A 16,480-nucleotide genomic window follows, 5' to 3' on the forward strand; every position below is an offset into this window, starting at 1 on the left:
ACGAAAGAAAACACCAAAAACCATGAATCTGCCCCAAAAGTCCCCATAAACCTACCTAATGTTCTCCAAAACCCACAATTTACATTTTTCCACCATCATGACCAACAAGAACCCTCCTGAAACCCAACGGACACCCCAAAACACGTCAAAAACACCCCGAAAAAGAACGGGATCACCCCCAAAAGAACAGAAGAAAATGCCAAATGCCATAGATCCACCCCAAAACCACCTTAAACCTACCTGATGTTCTCCAAAACCCACAATTTACACTTTTTCACCATGATTACCACGGAAAACCCAACGAAACCCAACGGAAACCTCAAAACACCTCAAAAACACCCCAATAAAGAACTGGATCACACCCAAAACTGGAAGAAAATCCCTCAAAATTATAGATCCACCCCCACACCACCCTAAACCTACCTGATGTTCTCCACATCCCACAGTTAACTCCCAACCACCACAAAACCCATTAGGAACTAAACGAAACGCAACGGAAACCCCAAAAAACGTTAAAAACACCCTAAAAATAAACTGGATCAGAAGACAAAAAAAGAAAACAAAAACAATGAATTTCCCCCCAAAACCACCCTAAACTCACCTGATCTTCTTCAAAACCACAATCCACTCCCATTTACCTTAACGACCTACGAGAACCCAACAAAACCCAACGGAGACACTAAAACAAGTCAAAAACACCCCAAAAAAGAACGGGATAACCCCTAAAAACGAAAGAAAACACCAAAAACAATAGATCCACCCAAAAACCACCCTAAACATACCTGATGTTCTCCAAAACCCACAATTTACACTTTTCCACCATGATGACTATGGAAAACCCAACAAAACCCAACGGAGACCCCAAACCACCTCAAAAACACCCCAGAAAAGAACAGGATCAACCCCAAAAACGAAAGAAAACCCCAAAAAGCATAGATCCACCCCAAAACCACCCTAAACCTACCTGATGTTCTACAAAACAAACAATTTACACTTTTCCAACATGATGACCAACAAGAACCCAACAAAACCCAAAGGAGATGCCAAAACACATCAAAAACACCCCCAAAAAGAACGGGATCACCCCCAAAACCAGAAGAATAACTCCCAAAACCATAGAACCACCCCAAAACCACCCTAAACCTACCTGATGTTCTCCAAATCCCAAAGTCCACTCCCAACCACCATAAAACCCATTAGGAACTCAACGAAACGCAACGGAAACCCCAAACACCTCAAAAACTTCCGAAAAAAGAACAGGACAACACCAAAAAAAAACAGAAGAAAACACCAAAAAACATGACTCTGCCCCAAAAGTCCCCCTAAACCTACGTGATTTTCTCCAAAACCCTCAATTTACACTTTTCCACCATGATGACCAACAAGAACCCAACTAAAACCTAACGGACAACCCAAAACACGTCAAAAGCACTCCAAACAAGAACGGGATCTCCCCCAAAATGGAACTAAAATCCCCAAAAAGCACTGATCCAATCCCAAAACCAACGAAAACCTACCTGATGTTCTCCAAATCTTAAAGTCCACACCCAACCAACATAAAACACATTAGGAACTCAACGAAACACAACGGAAACACCAAAACACGTCAAAAACACCCCAAAAAAAGAACTGGTTCAAACTCAAAAACGAAAGAAAACAACAAAAGCCATAGATCCACAACAAAAATCCCCCTAAACTTCCCTGATGTTCTCCAAAACCCACAATTTACACTTTTCCACCATGATGACCAACAAGAACCCAACTAAAACCCAACGGACAACACAAAACACGTCAAAAACACCCCAAACAAGAACGCCATCACCCCCAAAACTGGAAGAAAATCCCCCAAAACCATAGATCCACCCCAAAACCACCCTAAACCTACCTGATGTTCTCCAAATCCCAAAGTCCACTCCCAACCACCATAAAGCCCATTAGGAACTCAATGAACCGCAACGGAAACACCAAAACACCTCAAAAAAAAACCAAAAGCGAATCGGATCAGAAGAAAATACGTGACTTAACCCCCCCAAAAAGCATGGATCCAATCCCAAAACCACTCTAAACCTACCTGATGTTCTCCAAATCCCAAAGTCCACTCCCTACCACCATAAAACCCATTAGGAACTCAACGCAATGCAATGGAAACCCCAAAACACGTCAAAAACTCCCCAAAAGCGAACTGGATCAGAAGAAAATACGTGATTTAACACCAAAAAAAAACCTTAAACCTACCTGATGTTCTCCTAAATGTACAATCCACTCCCAACCACCAGAATACCCATTAGGAACTCAACGAAACGCAACGGAAACACCAAAACACCTCAAAAACACCCCAAAAAAGAACTGGATCAGAAGAAAAAAGAACCAAAAAGTATGAATTAACCCCCAAAACCACCCTAAACTCACCTGATCCTCTTCAAAACCCAAAATCCACTCCCATTTACCTTAACGACCAACGAGAACCCAACGTAAACCAACGAAGACCCAAAAACTCGTCAAAAACAAACCAAAAAAGAACTGCATCACCCCAAAAAAACAGAAGAAAACCCCAAATACCATGAATCCACACCAAAAGTCCCCCTAAACCTACCTGACGTTCTCCAAAACACACAATTTACACTTTTTCACCACGATGACCAACAAGAACCAAACTAAAACCCAACGGAGAACCCAAAACACGTCAAAAACACCACAAACAAGAACGGGATCACCACCAAAACTGGAAGAAAAACCCCAAAAAGCACGGATCTAATCCCAAAACCACCCTAAACCTACCTGATGTTCTCCAAAACCCAAAGTCCACTCCCAACCACCATAAAACCCATTAGGAACTCAACAAAACGCAACGGAAACCCCAAAACACCTCAAAAACACCCCAAAAGCGATCCGGATCTAAAGATAAAACACCAAACACTATGTATTTCCCCCCAAAACCACCCTAAAATCACCTCATCTTCTTCAAAACCCACAATCCACTCCATTTTACCTTAATGACCAACGAGAACCCAAAAAAAACCAACAAAGACCCAAAAAAAATCGTCAGAAACACCCCAAAAAAGAAAGAAAACCCAAAAAGCCATAGTTCCACAACATAAGTCCCCCTAAACCTACCTGAATGTTCTCCAAAACCCACAATTTACACTTTTTCACTATGATGACTATGGAAAACTCAACGAAACACAACGGAGAACCCGAAAACACGTCAAAAACAACCCAAACAAGAACGGAATCACCCCCAAAACTAGATGAAAATCCCCAAAAAGCACGGATCCAATCCCCAAACCACCCTAAACCTACCTGGTGTTCTCCAAAACCCACAATTTACACTTTTTCACCATGATGACCATGGAAAACCCAACGAAACCCGACGGAGAAGCCAAAACACGTCCAAAAAAAGAACAAAAAAGAAAGGGATCATCCCCAATATTGGAAGAAAAACCCTCAAAATCATAGATCCACACCAAAACCACCCTAAACCTACCCGATGTTCTCCAAAACACACAATTCAAAATTTTCCACAATAATGACCACGGAAAACCCAACGAAACCCAACGGAGACCCGAAAACACGTCAAAAACACCCCAAACAAGAACGGAATCACCCCCAAAACTGGAAGAAACTCCCCAAAACCAAGGAACCAATTCCAAAAGCACCCTAAACCTACCTGATGTTCTCCAAATCCCAAAGTCCACTCCCAACCACCAGAAAACCCATTAGGAACTCAACAAAACGCAACGGAAACACCAAAACACCTCAAAAACACCCCAAAAGCGAACCGGATCAGAAGAAAATACGTGACTTAACCCCCCAAAAAAACCCTTAAACCTACCTGATGTTCTTCTAAATGTACAATCCACTCCCAAACACTATAAAACCCATTAGGAACTCAAAGAAACGCAACGGAAACCCCAAAACACGTCAAAAATTCCCCAACAAGGAACTGGATCAGAAGAAAAAACACCAAAACTATGAATTTCCCCTAAAAATCAACCTAAACTCACCTGATCTTCTTCAAAACCCACAATCCACTCCCACTTACCTTAACGACGAACGAGAACCCAACAAAACCCAACGGAGAACCACAAACACCTCAAAAACTTCCGAAAAAAGAACGGGACAACACCAAAAAACAGAAGAAAACCCTAAAAACAAGACTCTGCCCCAAAAGTCCCCCTAAAACTACGTGATGTCCTCCAAAACCCTCAATTTACACTTTTCCACCATGATGACCAACAAGAACCCAACTAAAACCCAACGGAGAACCCAAATAACGTCAAAAACACCCCAAACAAGAACGGCATCACCCCCAAAACTGGAAGAAAATCCCCAAAAAGCACGGATCCAATCCCAAAAACACCCTAAACCTACCTGATGTTCTCCAAGTCCCAAAGTACACTCCAACCACCATAAAACCCATTAGGAACTCAATGAAACGCAACGGAAACCCCAAAACACCTCAAAAACACCCCAAAAAAAGAACAGGATCAGAAGAAAAAAAACCCAAAACTATGAATTTCCCACCAAAACCACCCTAAACTCACCTGATCTTCTCCAAAACCCACAATCCACTCCCATTTACCTTAACGACGAACGAGAACCCAACAAAACCCAAAGGAGACCACAAAACACGTCAAAAACACCCCAAAAAAGAACAGGATCACCCCCAAAAAAACAGAAGAAAAGCCCAAATACCATGAATCCACGCCAAAAGTCTCCCTAAACCTCCCTGAAGTTCTTCAAAACCCACAATTTACCCTTTTCTACCATGATGCGAACGGAAAACCCAATGAAACCCAACGGAGACACCAAAAGATGTCAAAAACACCCCAAACAAGAACGGAATTACCGCCAAAACTAGATGAAAATCCCCAAAAAGCACGGATCCAATCCCCAAACCACCCTAAACCTACCTGGTGTTCTCCAAAACCCACAATTTACCATTTTCCACCATGATGACCATGGAAAACCCAACGAAACCCAACGGAGAAACCAAAACCCGTCTAAAAAAAGAACAAAAAAGAAAGGGATCACCCCCAATATTGGAAGAAAATCCCTCAAATTCATAGATCCACACCAAAACCTCCCTAAAGCTACCCGATGTTCTCCAGGATCACCCCCAAAAAACAGAAGAAAAGCCCAAAAACCATGAATCCACCCCAAAAGTCCCCCTAAACCTGCCTGAAGTTATCCAAAACCCACAATTTACACTTTTCCACCATGATGCCAACGGAAAACCCAACGAAACCCAACGGAGACCCCAAAACACGTCATAAACACCCCAAGAAACATATGGATCAGAAGAAAAAAAAAAGAAGAAGAAAACCCCAAAAACCATGAATCCACCCCAAAAGTCCCCCTAAACCTACCTGAAGTTCTCCAAAACCCAAAATTTACACTTTTCCAACATGATGACCAACAAAAACCCAACGAAACACAACAGAGACCCCAAAACAAGTCAAAAACACGCAAAGCAAGAACGGGATAACACCCAAAAAAGAAATAAAACCCCCAAAAATATAGATCCACCCCAAAACCACCCTAAACCTACCTGATGTTCTCCAAAACCCACAATTTAACCTTTTTCACAATGATGACCATGGAAAACCTACGAAACACAAGGGAGACCCCAAAACACGTCAAAAACACCCCAAAAAAGAACGGGATCACCTCAAAAAAGAAAGAAAATGACAAAAACCATAGATCCACCCCAAAACCACCCTAAACCTACCTGATGTTCTCCAAATCCCAAAGTCCACTCCCAACCACCATAAAACCCATTAGGAACTCAACAAAACGCAACGGAAACGCCAAAACACCTCAAAAAAAAAAACCAAAAGCGAACCGGATCAGAAGAAAATATGTGATTTAACCCCAAAAAAACCCTTACACCTACCTGATGTTCTCCTAAATGTACAATCCACTCCCAACCTCTATAAAGCCCATTAGGAACCCAACGAAACCCATCAGAGACCCCAAAACAAGTCAAAAAAAAAAAAAAAAAAAAAACGGGATAACCCCTAAAAACGAAAGAATACCCCAAAAGCCATAGATCCACACCAAAACCACCCTAAACCTACCTGATGTTCCCCAAAACCCACAATTTACCCTTTTCCACCATGATGACCAACATGAACCAAACAAAAACCCAAAGGAGACCACAAAACACGTCAAAAACACCCCAAAAAAGAACGGGATCACCTCCAAAACTGAAAGAAAATCCCCAAAAATCACGGATCCAATCCCAAAACCACCCTAAACCTACCTAACGTTCTCCAAAACACAAAATTTACACTTTTCCAACATGATGACAATGGAAAACCCAACGAAACACAACGGAGACCGCAAAACACGTCAAAAACACCCCAAAAAAGAACGGGATCACCTCAAAAAAGAAAGAAAATGACAAAAACCATAGATCCACCTCAAAACCACACTAAACCTACCTGATGTTCTCCAAAACACACAATTTAACATTTTCCACAATGATGACCACGGAAAACGAACGAAACACAAGGGAGACCAAAAAAGGGCCAAAAACACCCCAAACACGAACGGGATCACCCCAAAACTGGAAGGAAATCCCCCAAAATCATAGATCCACCCAAAACCACCCTAAACCTACCTGATGTTCTCCAAAACCCACAATTTACACTTTTCCACCATTACGACCTACGAAACCCAACAAAACCCAACGGAGACACAAAAACACGTCAAAAACAACCCAAAAATGAATAGGATCAACCCCCAAAAAAACAGAAGAAAACCCCAAAAACCATGAATCTGCCCCAAAAGTCCCCCTAAACCTACCTGATGTTCTCCAAAACCCACAATTTACACTTTTCCACTATGATGACCATGGAAAACCCAAGGAAACCACACGGAGACCCCAAAACACATCAAAAACAACAAAAAAAAACATATGGATCAGAAGAAAAAACAGAAGAAAACCCCAAAACCCATGAATCTACCCCAAAAGTCCCCATAAACCTACCTGATGATCTCCAAAACACACAATTTACTCTTTTCCACCATGATGACCATGGAAAACCCAACGAAACCTGACGGTGAAACCAAAACAAGACAAAAAAAAAGAACAAAAAAGAAAGGGATCACCCCCAAAATTGGAAGAAAAACCCTCAAAATCATAGATCCACACCAAAACCACCCTAAACCTACCCGATGTTCTCCAAAACACACAATTTAAAATTTTCCACCATAATGACCACGGAAAACCCAACGAAACCCAACGGAGACCCCAAAACACGTCAAAAACACCCCAAACAAGAACGGAATCACCCCCAAAACTGGAAGAAAATCCCCAAAAACCAAGGATCCAATTCCAAAACCACCCTAAACCTACCTGATGTTCTCCAAATCCCAAAGTCCACTCCCAACCACCAGAAAACCCATTAGGAACTCAACAAAACGCAACGGAAACGCCAAAACACCTCAAAAAAAAAAAACCAAAAGCGAACCGGATCAGAAGAAAATATGTGATTTAACCCCAAAAAAACCCTTACACCTACCTGATGTTCTCCTAAATGTACAATCCACTCCCAACCTCTATAAAGCCCATTAGGAACCCAACAAAACCCATCAGAGACCCCAAAACAAGTCAAAAAAAAAAAAAAAAAAACAAGAACGGGATAACCCCTAAAAACGAAAGAATACCCCAAAAGCCATAGATCCACACCAAAAGTCCCCCTAAACCTACCTGATGTTCTCCAAAACCCACAATTTACACTTTTTCACCATGATGACCAACGAGAACCCAACAAAATCCAACGGAGACCCCATAACACGCCAGAAACACCCCAAAAAAGAACAGGATCACCCCAAAAAACAGAAGAAGAGCCCAAATACCATGAATCCACCCCAAAAGTCCCCCTAAGCCTACCTGATGTTCTCCAAAACCCACAATATACACTTTTCCACCATGATGCCAACGGAAAACCCAATGAAACCCAACGGAGAACCCAAAACACGTCAAAAAAAAACCAAAAAACATATGGATCAGAAGAAAAAAAAAGAAGAAGAAAACCCCAAAAACCATGAATCTTCTCAAAAGTCCCCCTAAACCTACCTGATGTTCCCCAAAACCCACAATTTACCCTTTTCCACCATGATGACCAACATGAACCAAACAAAAACCCAAAGGAGACCACAAAACACATCAAAAACACCCCAAAAAAGAACGGGATCACCTCCAAAACTGAAAGAAAATCCCCAAAAATCACGGATCCAATCCCAAAACCACCCTAAACCTACCTAACGTTCTCCAAAACACAAAATTTACACTTTTCCAACATGATGACAATGGAAAACCCAACGAAACACAACGGAGACTGCAAAACACGTCAAAAACACCCCAAAAAAGAACGGCATCAACCCCAAAACCGAAAGAAAAACCTAAAAGCCATTGATACAACACAAAAGTCCTTCTAAACCTACCTGATTTTCTCCAAAACCCACAATTTACACTTTTCCACCATGATGACCACGGAAAACCCAAAGAAACCCAACGGTTTTAAGAAAATTAAGCAAAACTTTTTTCATAGTGTCTAGGCAAGCATTATGCAGCTCCTTACTTCAGCAGGGAGCTTTCGCAACTCCCGCTCCTCAAACAGAACTCCTTGTTTTTATAATACAAAAGACAATGAACAAACATTTATGGTGTATTATCCTAAGTTTTTGGGTTAGGGTTTTTTGCGTCTTAATGTTTTGGGGTTAGGGTTTGGAGCGCCCTAAGTTTTTGGGCTAGGGCTTTGAGCATTCCTAACGTTTTGGGTTGGGTTTGGGTTTTGAGCATCCTAAGATTTTGGGTTGGGAGTTTTAGGCATAGGTCTTCAGGGGTTTAGTGTGGTAAATAGTTTGGGTTAGGTCTGTAGGGGTTTCGAGGTTTTTTGGATGTTAGGGCTTGAGGCTTTTTTTGTAAGGGCGGTGAGGGTTCCAGTGAGTGCTGGTAAATGCAGTTCTCGAGCACTCGGCCTGTGATTGGCCATGCTGGCTGTGCGGGGAATGCTGGTAGGTGTAGTTTTCCGGCACTGGGAGGCCATGTTGTGTGCCCAGAGCATGCCGGGAGATGTAGTTCTCGGGACTCCGGACTTCCGGGAGGCCATGTTGCGTACCCACAGTATGCCGGGAAATGTAGTTTTCGGATTCGGGACTTCCGGGAGGCCATGTTGAATGCCCAGAGCATACCGGGAGATGTAGTTCTCGGGAACTAGGGTTAGGGGCTAGGGCTGGGGCTAGAGTTAGGGTTTCGGGTGAGGGTTGGGGTTGGGGGTTATTGTTAGGCTTAGAGGGTTAGGGTTAGGCTTAGAGGGTTATGGTTAGGGATAGGTTAGGGGTAGGTTTAGAGGGTTAGCGTGAGGGTTAGGGGTTAGGGGTTGGGACTGTGGTTAGGCTTAGGGTAAGGGTTAGGGTGAGGGTATTAGGGTTAGGGTTTGAGTTCAGATTAGGGTAAGGGTTAGGGCAAAGGTAAGTGTTAGGGTAAGGCTAAGGGTAAGGCTGAGGGTGAGGATAAGGTTTAGGGAAAGTGTTAGGTTTATGGTAAGGGTTGGGGTAAGGGTTAGGGTAAGGGTAAGAGTTAAGGTAAAGGATAGAGTAATGGTAAGTATAAGGGTAGGGTAAGGATTAGGGTTAGGTTTAGGGTAAGTTAAGGGTAAGCTAATGGTTAGGATAAGGGTTAGGGTAAAGGTTTTCATTTGTTAAAGCTGAAACGCAGTATGCAATCTGGGACGTCACAGCCAGAGCTGCCTATGGCAAGGTGAGAGAGGAAAAGATGGAGCAGATGTTCTACTCCTAGTTTTTTCTTTATGCGTAAATAAAAGTTTGAGCTAATTCCAGTTGGAAGAGTTCCAATTACTTGCTTGGTCATAATGTCTTTTAATATTGAAAGCTGCAGCAAAAGCATGGGGATTTTTGCTTCTAGAAACACCCTCGTTCTCTTGTCTGCACTATGAATGCTTTTGAGCTAAAACTGATTAAAAAATAAAAAGAAAAATCACACACACACAAAAAAAAAAACCACACACCACAGCTGCTGCTGCTCTCTGCCTACTTCCTTGTGCTTTACCCCTGCCCTTTCCCAGGTGATTGGGTTTGGGTGCTAGACGGGGCCAAATGGTATGTGAGTCCCAGGCATCCCCTCAGAGAGCTCATTCTGCTTGGGCTGCTCTTTGGGGTGTTTGTTTTTCCTTCGGTCAGTTGCAGGCTTCTTCAGGTGGATGAGAGTTTATGGACTGATGCGTTTCCAAGTAGCGAGGGGTACGCACATCTTTTTGAGGTAACAGCTAGTAGGATCTGTTAGAATAAACTAATGTAGTATTGATGCCTTTATTGCATGCAGTTCTTTATCAGGTGAGTAACTGTTGCGAGTAACTGAAGTCAGTGTTACTTGGTGTGTTTGCTATGCAGTGCCTGTGCGGACTATTGCACGAGACACAGCTTTCTGACATCTGGCCCAGCAACTACTAAATAAGGGGAGGGGAGAAGCTGAAGAACGACCAAAGGACAAAGCCTGGGAGGAAGACTACGAGCCTTCAGTACGAGCGGCCCCCAGAGGGACCACCGGAGACTGATAACGCCTGCACCAGTGGGAGGGTTTGGATTCTGGGAACTAATTAGAATAACCCTGCCTTTTGTAGAAGTAGTAATGAATATGTATTAGCCTAGCAGCATAAAAACCAGCCGCCTGATGTAACTTGTGTGCGTCTTGGTGGAGCAGAGACTCCTGGCGCACCCAGCGCTGCTTGCTTACCTCTATTCCTTTAATAAATCATAAACATTAATTGTAAGCCTATTTGGGACTCGGTCATTTATTACAAGTGGGACCTCCTGATGGGTGGAAGCTGTCGGGATAGCTCGGGATGCTGAGGCGTGGTGCTGCAAGGAGGTTGGTGGTCGGTGGCGCCCTGGGGCAGGCCGAATTGGGAGGGGGCGAGGCGGCGGGTGGTCGGTGGCTTCTGTGGAAAAGGCGCTTGTATGGGGGGGCTGCGCATTCAGAGGAACCTTGACAGGCTGCAGATAGGGGCAGGCAGGAACCTTTTGAAGTTCAGGAGAGGGAAATGCCAAGCCCTACCCCTAGGGAGAAACACCTCTGTTTACCAGCACTGGCTAGCTCGATACTGAATAAGCATTTCTGCATGGAAGGGGTGCTTTGCTATTAGAACAGGCTGCCCGGGGAAGTGGTAAGAGACCCGATCCTTAAAAGTATTGAAGAGACATGTGGACATAGCCCGGGAGTCCGGCCTCCGGCAGGGCGGGAGCTGGCTCTTCCGAGCCCCTGTGCTCCGGCCTTGTGCGACGCGTTTGCAAGCAGCACCGGGTGCCGGGTCCGACATCGGACGGTTCGGGGACGGCGATTCCGGGGCCGTCGGCTAGCGGGGGCCGGCTATGTCGTGTCCCGGGGATCCGACTTCAGGGGGCGTGGGGGCCGGCCGTGCAGTGAAGCGGGGGGCTGGCGTCCGCCGGCTTCCCAGAGAGCGGGCTTTCGGTCCCGTGCGGTTCGGTGGCCGGCCGTCCCGAAACCCTGGGCACCGGTCTTGTGCTAGACTCAGCGGGCTCCGGGGCCGAAGTCGGCTTCTCGGGGCCGGCGGTCGCCGTGTCCAGGTGTCCCGCCTCGGGCGGCGCGGGGCCGGCTGTCCCTAGCAGCTGGGTTCCCACGAGCTTCTGGGCTCCCAAGCGTCGCCCAAGACCGGACCCCAGAGAATCGGGACTAGCACAAGCGTCTCCCGACAACGGAGCCCAGGGGCTTGCGAGGGTCATATTCCGCGCCCCGGGATAGAGAAACGGGGAGCGCGGGTCGGCCGGCCGCAGCTTCGCACGGGACCGAACCCCCTGTCTCCGGCACGGCCAGACCCCGAGCCGGCAGACAGCAGCCTCCCGCTTCACGGCACAGTCGGCCCCCAACCCGCCCGAGTTCTGATCGCCGGGACACGGGACAGCCGGCCGCGCCGCCCGAGGCCGGACACCTGGAGCCCGGGACCGCCGTCCCTGACAAAGCCAAAGTCGGACCCGGACCCCGCTGCGGCTAGCACACGCGTCGCCCAGGACCGCAGCCTAGGACCTCGGGACGGTCGCATCCCGCGCCTCCGGCAGGAGCTACCCGGGAGGGCAGGACGGCCTGCCGCAGCTCCGCAAGAGACCGAACCTGCTGGATTCCGGGACGGCCGACTCACGGTTCGTCGCCCGACTTCGGACCCACGGGACAGCCGGCACCCGCGCCGCCGGAGGCCGGACACACGGGCCTCGGCATCGCCGTCCCCGAACCGCACGAAGTCACACACGGTCTCCGGTGCGTCCAGCACACGCATCGCAAAGACCGGAGCCCAGATTATAGGATCAGCCAGCCCCGCGCCGCCCGAGGTCGGACCGGGAACCCGGTGCGCTTGGCACATGCGTCGCCCAAGAACGGCGCCCAGGGCCGCGGGATGGTCGTGCGTCACGCAGCCCGAGTTCGGACCCCCGGAACACGGGACAGCCGGCACCCGTGCCTGGCTCTTAGGGACTTGGAAAGAGTCCTGATGCTGTGCCAGCACTATGCAGCAATAGGCACAACACTGGAGTGATTTCAGTGTTGTTCCAGCTACGAGTGCAGAGTACAGCACTGTGCGGGCTGCTGCAGGGAAACGGTGACTCCAGCTCAGACAGACGCAACACAACTTCCACCCCTTATTCCATAACATTTGTGTCACAATCAGGTACAGTTTAGTATATAGATGGTCTCATCACCATAGTTTTCTGTCCATTGAAGCATTTTTATGTCTGTACTTCTCTTTATTCTATAGGTCTTTTCCCAAAATGCTCCTAAAAACTGTTGATGGTTTCACCATCATCTGTCAAAGTGGTCGCTCAGGGCAGGCGAAGTTGGTTTTCTTGACACCAGCACCAGCTTAGCTCACATCACTGTTGCACTTGCCTGGTTCCTTGCAAAGTTGACCTTTCATTGGTTCTGCAGTGTCCTCCTACAACACATAACTTGGATGACAGATTAATTTTCTCCCAGTGTTAAATCTCCTTGAGGCACACACTTGATATCCCCATCTTTCTGCATCACCCACCAGGTATACCCTGGACCTTGGGCAAAGACAATCCCACGAGTGGGTTTGCCTTTTCCCATGGCAGGGGCAACCCACACCGCCTTCCCCATCCACTTTCCCACATGCACTACAGTGACTTTAGCTTCTCCCACAGTGTGTAGGGGTTTTGTTTCAGCAGGACCAGCACGGCTTTCAGACCCCCTGTTGTTAAGTAACCAAGTGGCCTCTGGTAGGTTTATATCCTAATGTTTCCATGTCGCAGCACCCAATGCTCGCAGCATAGTTTTTAACAGTCCATTGTACCTCTCAGTCTTCCCAGAGGCTTGTGGGATCCCAGCTGCTTGGCTTCGTTGCCTTCTAGCTGTTGGGTATTGGCCCCACTATCCCAGCGTCGAAGCAGCCAAGTGAGGATGTGCTCACCTGGACGGCGACTGAAGGCTTTTCGTATTTCTCGCAGCTCACTCAAGGATAGAGACCGAGTAGTTTCTGATTCATCTATGATTTCAGTCTCTTCTTCGTGATGTTGCCGTGATAACGCTGCTTTAGAGCCGCTTGCCTTTTCCTCTTCTCCCTCATCCATAGGAGGAGCTCCTTCCCTTACTAAACGACCTGATCTCGTTTCCACTGTTTCGTCTTTACTACAGGGGCGACTGATACCAAAGATGGTCGGTCCTCTGGGGTGGTCACAGTGTGTGCTGTCTCATCATCAAATTCAAGAACCTCCCTATCCCCTTGAGGGTGCTGAGCAATGTTAATTGACATCTGATAGGCGTAAGCCAGACCCCAGCAGAGTGCAGCCAGCTGGTGGAGTTCTCTAGTATTGCCAGGGTCAGGGCATACATCTTTCTACCAGCTTTCTTGGATTTTGTACTTGTTCAGGGGTGAAATTTAGAACCATTGGAGGAGAAAACCGTGATAGGTACCTGCCCAAATCCCCCCACACACCTTGCCACCCACAACTTCGTCTGGGGACAGGTCCTTGGATAATATTCTTAATAAACTGCTTTGCCTTGGGGAAGAAGACAAACACTAGACCTAGTATATGAGGATAATATCTCATCAGGGGTATCCAAGATACTGAAAGGCTGCTGTAGTTAGCCCACAGGGAGAAAAGTAGAAGGCACCACACCCGATATTATTCACTGATTGACTGCTGGGGGCAAAGAAGAAGGCACTGTAATTCTTAATATTTTCAATAAGATAATCTCCAGGAGACCAGGAGGATAACAATGCCGGGCTTGAATACCAAACCAAACTGAAGGCCAGTATGTTATAGCACAACATGATAAAAAAAAACAAGCACAGACTTCAACATTTTCTCCGATCGGATGTAAAGGAAAAAAGAAAACAGAGAGTGGGCTACATACAACATATCCACACAGAAAAGTATTACCAGAAAACCGAGCATTATGACAACCAATATATTAGTTGTAAATACTTCAATCAATACTATTGTTATCTCAACCCTCGAGCCCCACGTTGGGCGCCAAAAAGGACTGTGGTGGTTTTACTCAGGTGGGCAGCCGAGCTCCACCACAACCGCTCTCTCACTCGCCCTCTCCTCAAAGAGGAAGGGGGAGAAAATACAACACAGAGAACTCGAGGTTTGAAATAAGAAAGGTATAATTAAAGGGAAAGGAAACGGGGAGAAAAAGAAACAAAAGAAACAATAAGTCCGCATGGAAGCACCGAGAGAGAAAAAATTATTCTCTACTTCCCATCAGCGAGCGGTGTTCGGCCACGTCCTGGGAAGCAGGGCCTCAAACGCGTAGTGGATGTTCAGGAGGAAGAGCCGCCTCCCCCACGAGAGCCCCCCTTTTATTGCTGAGTGTGACATCAGGTGTTATGGAATATCCCTTTTGTTGGTTTAGGTCAGCTGGCCCGACAACGTCCCCTCCCCATCACTTGCCCACCCCTAGCCTGCTGGCTCTTGGGGGCTTGAAAGGAGTCCTGATGCTGTGCCAGCACTACGCAGACACAACACTGGAGTGATATCAGTGCTGTTCCAGCTACGAGTGCAGAGTACAGCACAGTGCGGGCTGCTGCAGGAAAAAGGTGACTCCAGCTCAGAGAGCCCCAACACACTGGGTCCGGGTCTGACCTCGGGAGGCTCGGGGACGGTGGTCCCGGGGCCCGCGTGACCGGCCTCCGTCGGCACGGGTGCCGGCTGTCCCATGTCCGTGGGTCCGAACTCGGGCTGCGTGGGGTCCGGCCATCACGCTTCCCAGGGCTCCGGTCTTTGGCGACGCATGTGCCAAGCGCACCGGGTTCCCGGTCCGACCTCGGGCGGCGCGGGGCTGGCTGATCCTATAATCTGGGCTCCGGTCTTTGCGATGCGTGTGCTGGACGCACCGGAGACCGTGTGTGACTTCGTGCGGTTCGGGGACGGCGATGCCGAGGCCCGTGTGTCCGGCCTCCGGCGGCGCGGGTGCCGGCTGTCCCGTGGGTCCGAAGTCGGGCGACGAACCGTGAGTCGGCCGTCCCGGAATCCAGCAGGTTCGGTCTCTTGCGGAGCTGCGGCAGGCCGTCCTGCCCTCCCGGGTAGCTCCTGCCGGAGGCGCGGGATGCGACCGTCCCGAGGTCCTAGGCTGCGGTCCTGGGCGACGCGTGTGCTAGCCGCAGCGGGGTCCGGGTCCGACTTTGGCTTTGTCAGGGACGGCGGTCCCGGGCTCCAGGTGTCCGGCCTCGGGCGGCGCGGCCGGCTGTCCCGTGTCCCGGCGATCAGAACTCGGGCGGGTTGGGGGCCGACTGTGCCGTGAAGCGGGAGGCTGCTGTCTGCCGGCTGGGCTCCGTTGTCGGGAGACGCTTGTGCTAGTCGCAGCGGTGTGGCCGGCTGTCCCGATTCTCTGGGATCCGGTCTTGGGCGACGCTTGGGAGCCCAGAAGCTCTTGGGAACCCAGCTGCTAGGGACAGCCGGCCCCGCGCCGCCCGAGGCGGGACACCTGGACACGGCGACCGCCGGCCCCGAGAAGCCGACTTCGGCCCCGGAGCCCGCTGAGTCTAGCACAAGACCGGTGCCCAGGGTTTCGGGACGGCCGGCCACCGAACCGCACGGGACCGAAAGCCCGCTCTCTGGGAAGCCGGCGGACGCCAGCCCCCCGCTTCACTGCACGGCCGGCCCCCACGCCCCCTGAAGTCGGATCCCCGGGACACGACATAGCCGGCCCCCGCTAGCCGACGGCCCCGGAATCGCCGTCCCCGAACCGTCCGATGTCGGACCCGGCACCCGGTGCTGCTTGCAAACGCGTCGCACAAGGCCGGAGCACAGGGGCTCGGAAGAGCCAGCTCCCGCCCTGCCGGAGGCCGGACTCCCGGGCTATGTCCACATGTCTCTTCAATACTTTTAAGGATCGGGTCTCTTACCACTTCCCCGGGCAGCCTGTTCTAATAGCAAAGCACCCCTTCCATGCAGAAATGCTTATTCAGTATCGAGC

At 48.5% G+C, this 16,480-nt stretch overlaps 1 long non-coding RNA gene across 1 annotated transcript; it reads left to right on the top strand.

Annotated features, from left to right (window-relative positions):
• The first annotated feature begins 10,186 nt into the window (after nucleotides 1–10,186).
• On the top strand, nucleotides 10,187–10,807 carry LOC311428421. Its single transcript, XR_014687721.1, has 2 exons — nucleotides 10,187–10,291; nucleotides 10,423–10,807. It is a non-coding gene; the product is annotated as an uncharacterized lncRNA (long non-coding RNA).
• The last annotated feature ends 5,673 nt before the right edge of the window (nucleotides 10,808–16,480 follow it).

The sequence above is a fragment of the Aythya ferina genome, assembly GCF_964211825.1.
Source record: "Aythya ferina genome assembly, contig: HAP1_SCAFFOLD_77, whole genome shotgun sequence".
Taxonomy (NCBI): domain Eukaryota; kingdom Metazoa; phylum Chordata; class Aves; order Anseriformes; family Anatidae; genus Aythya; species Aythya ferina.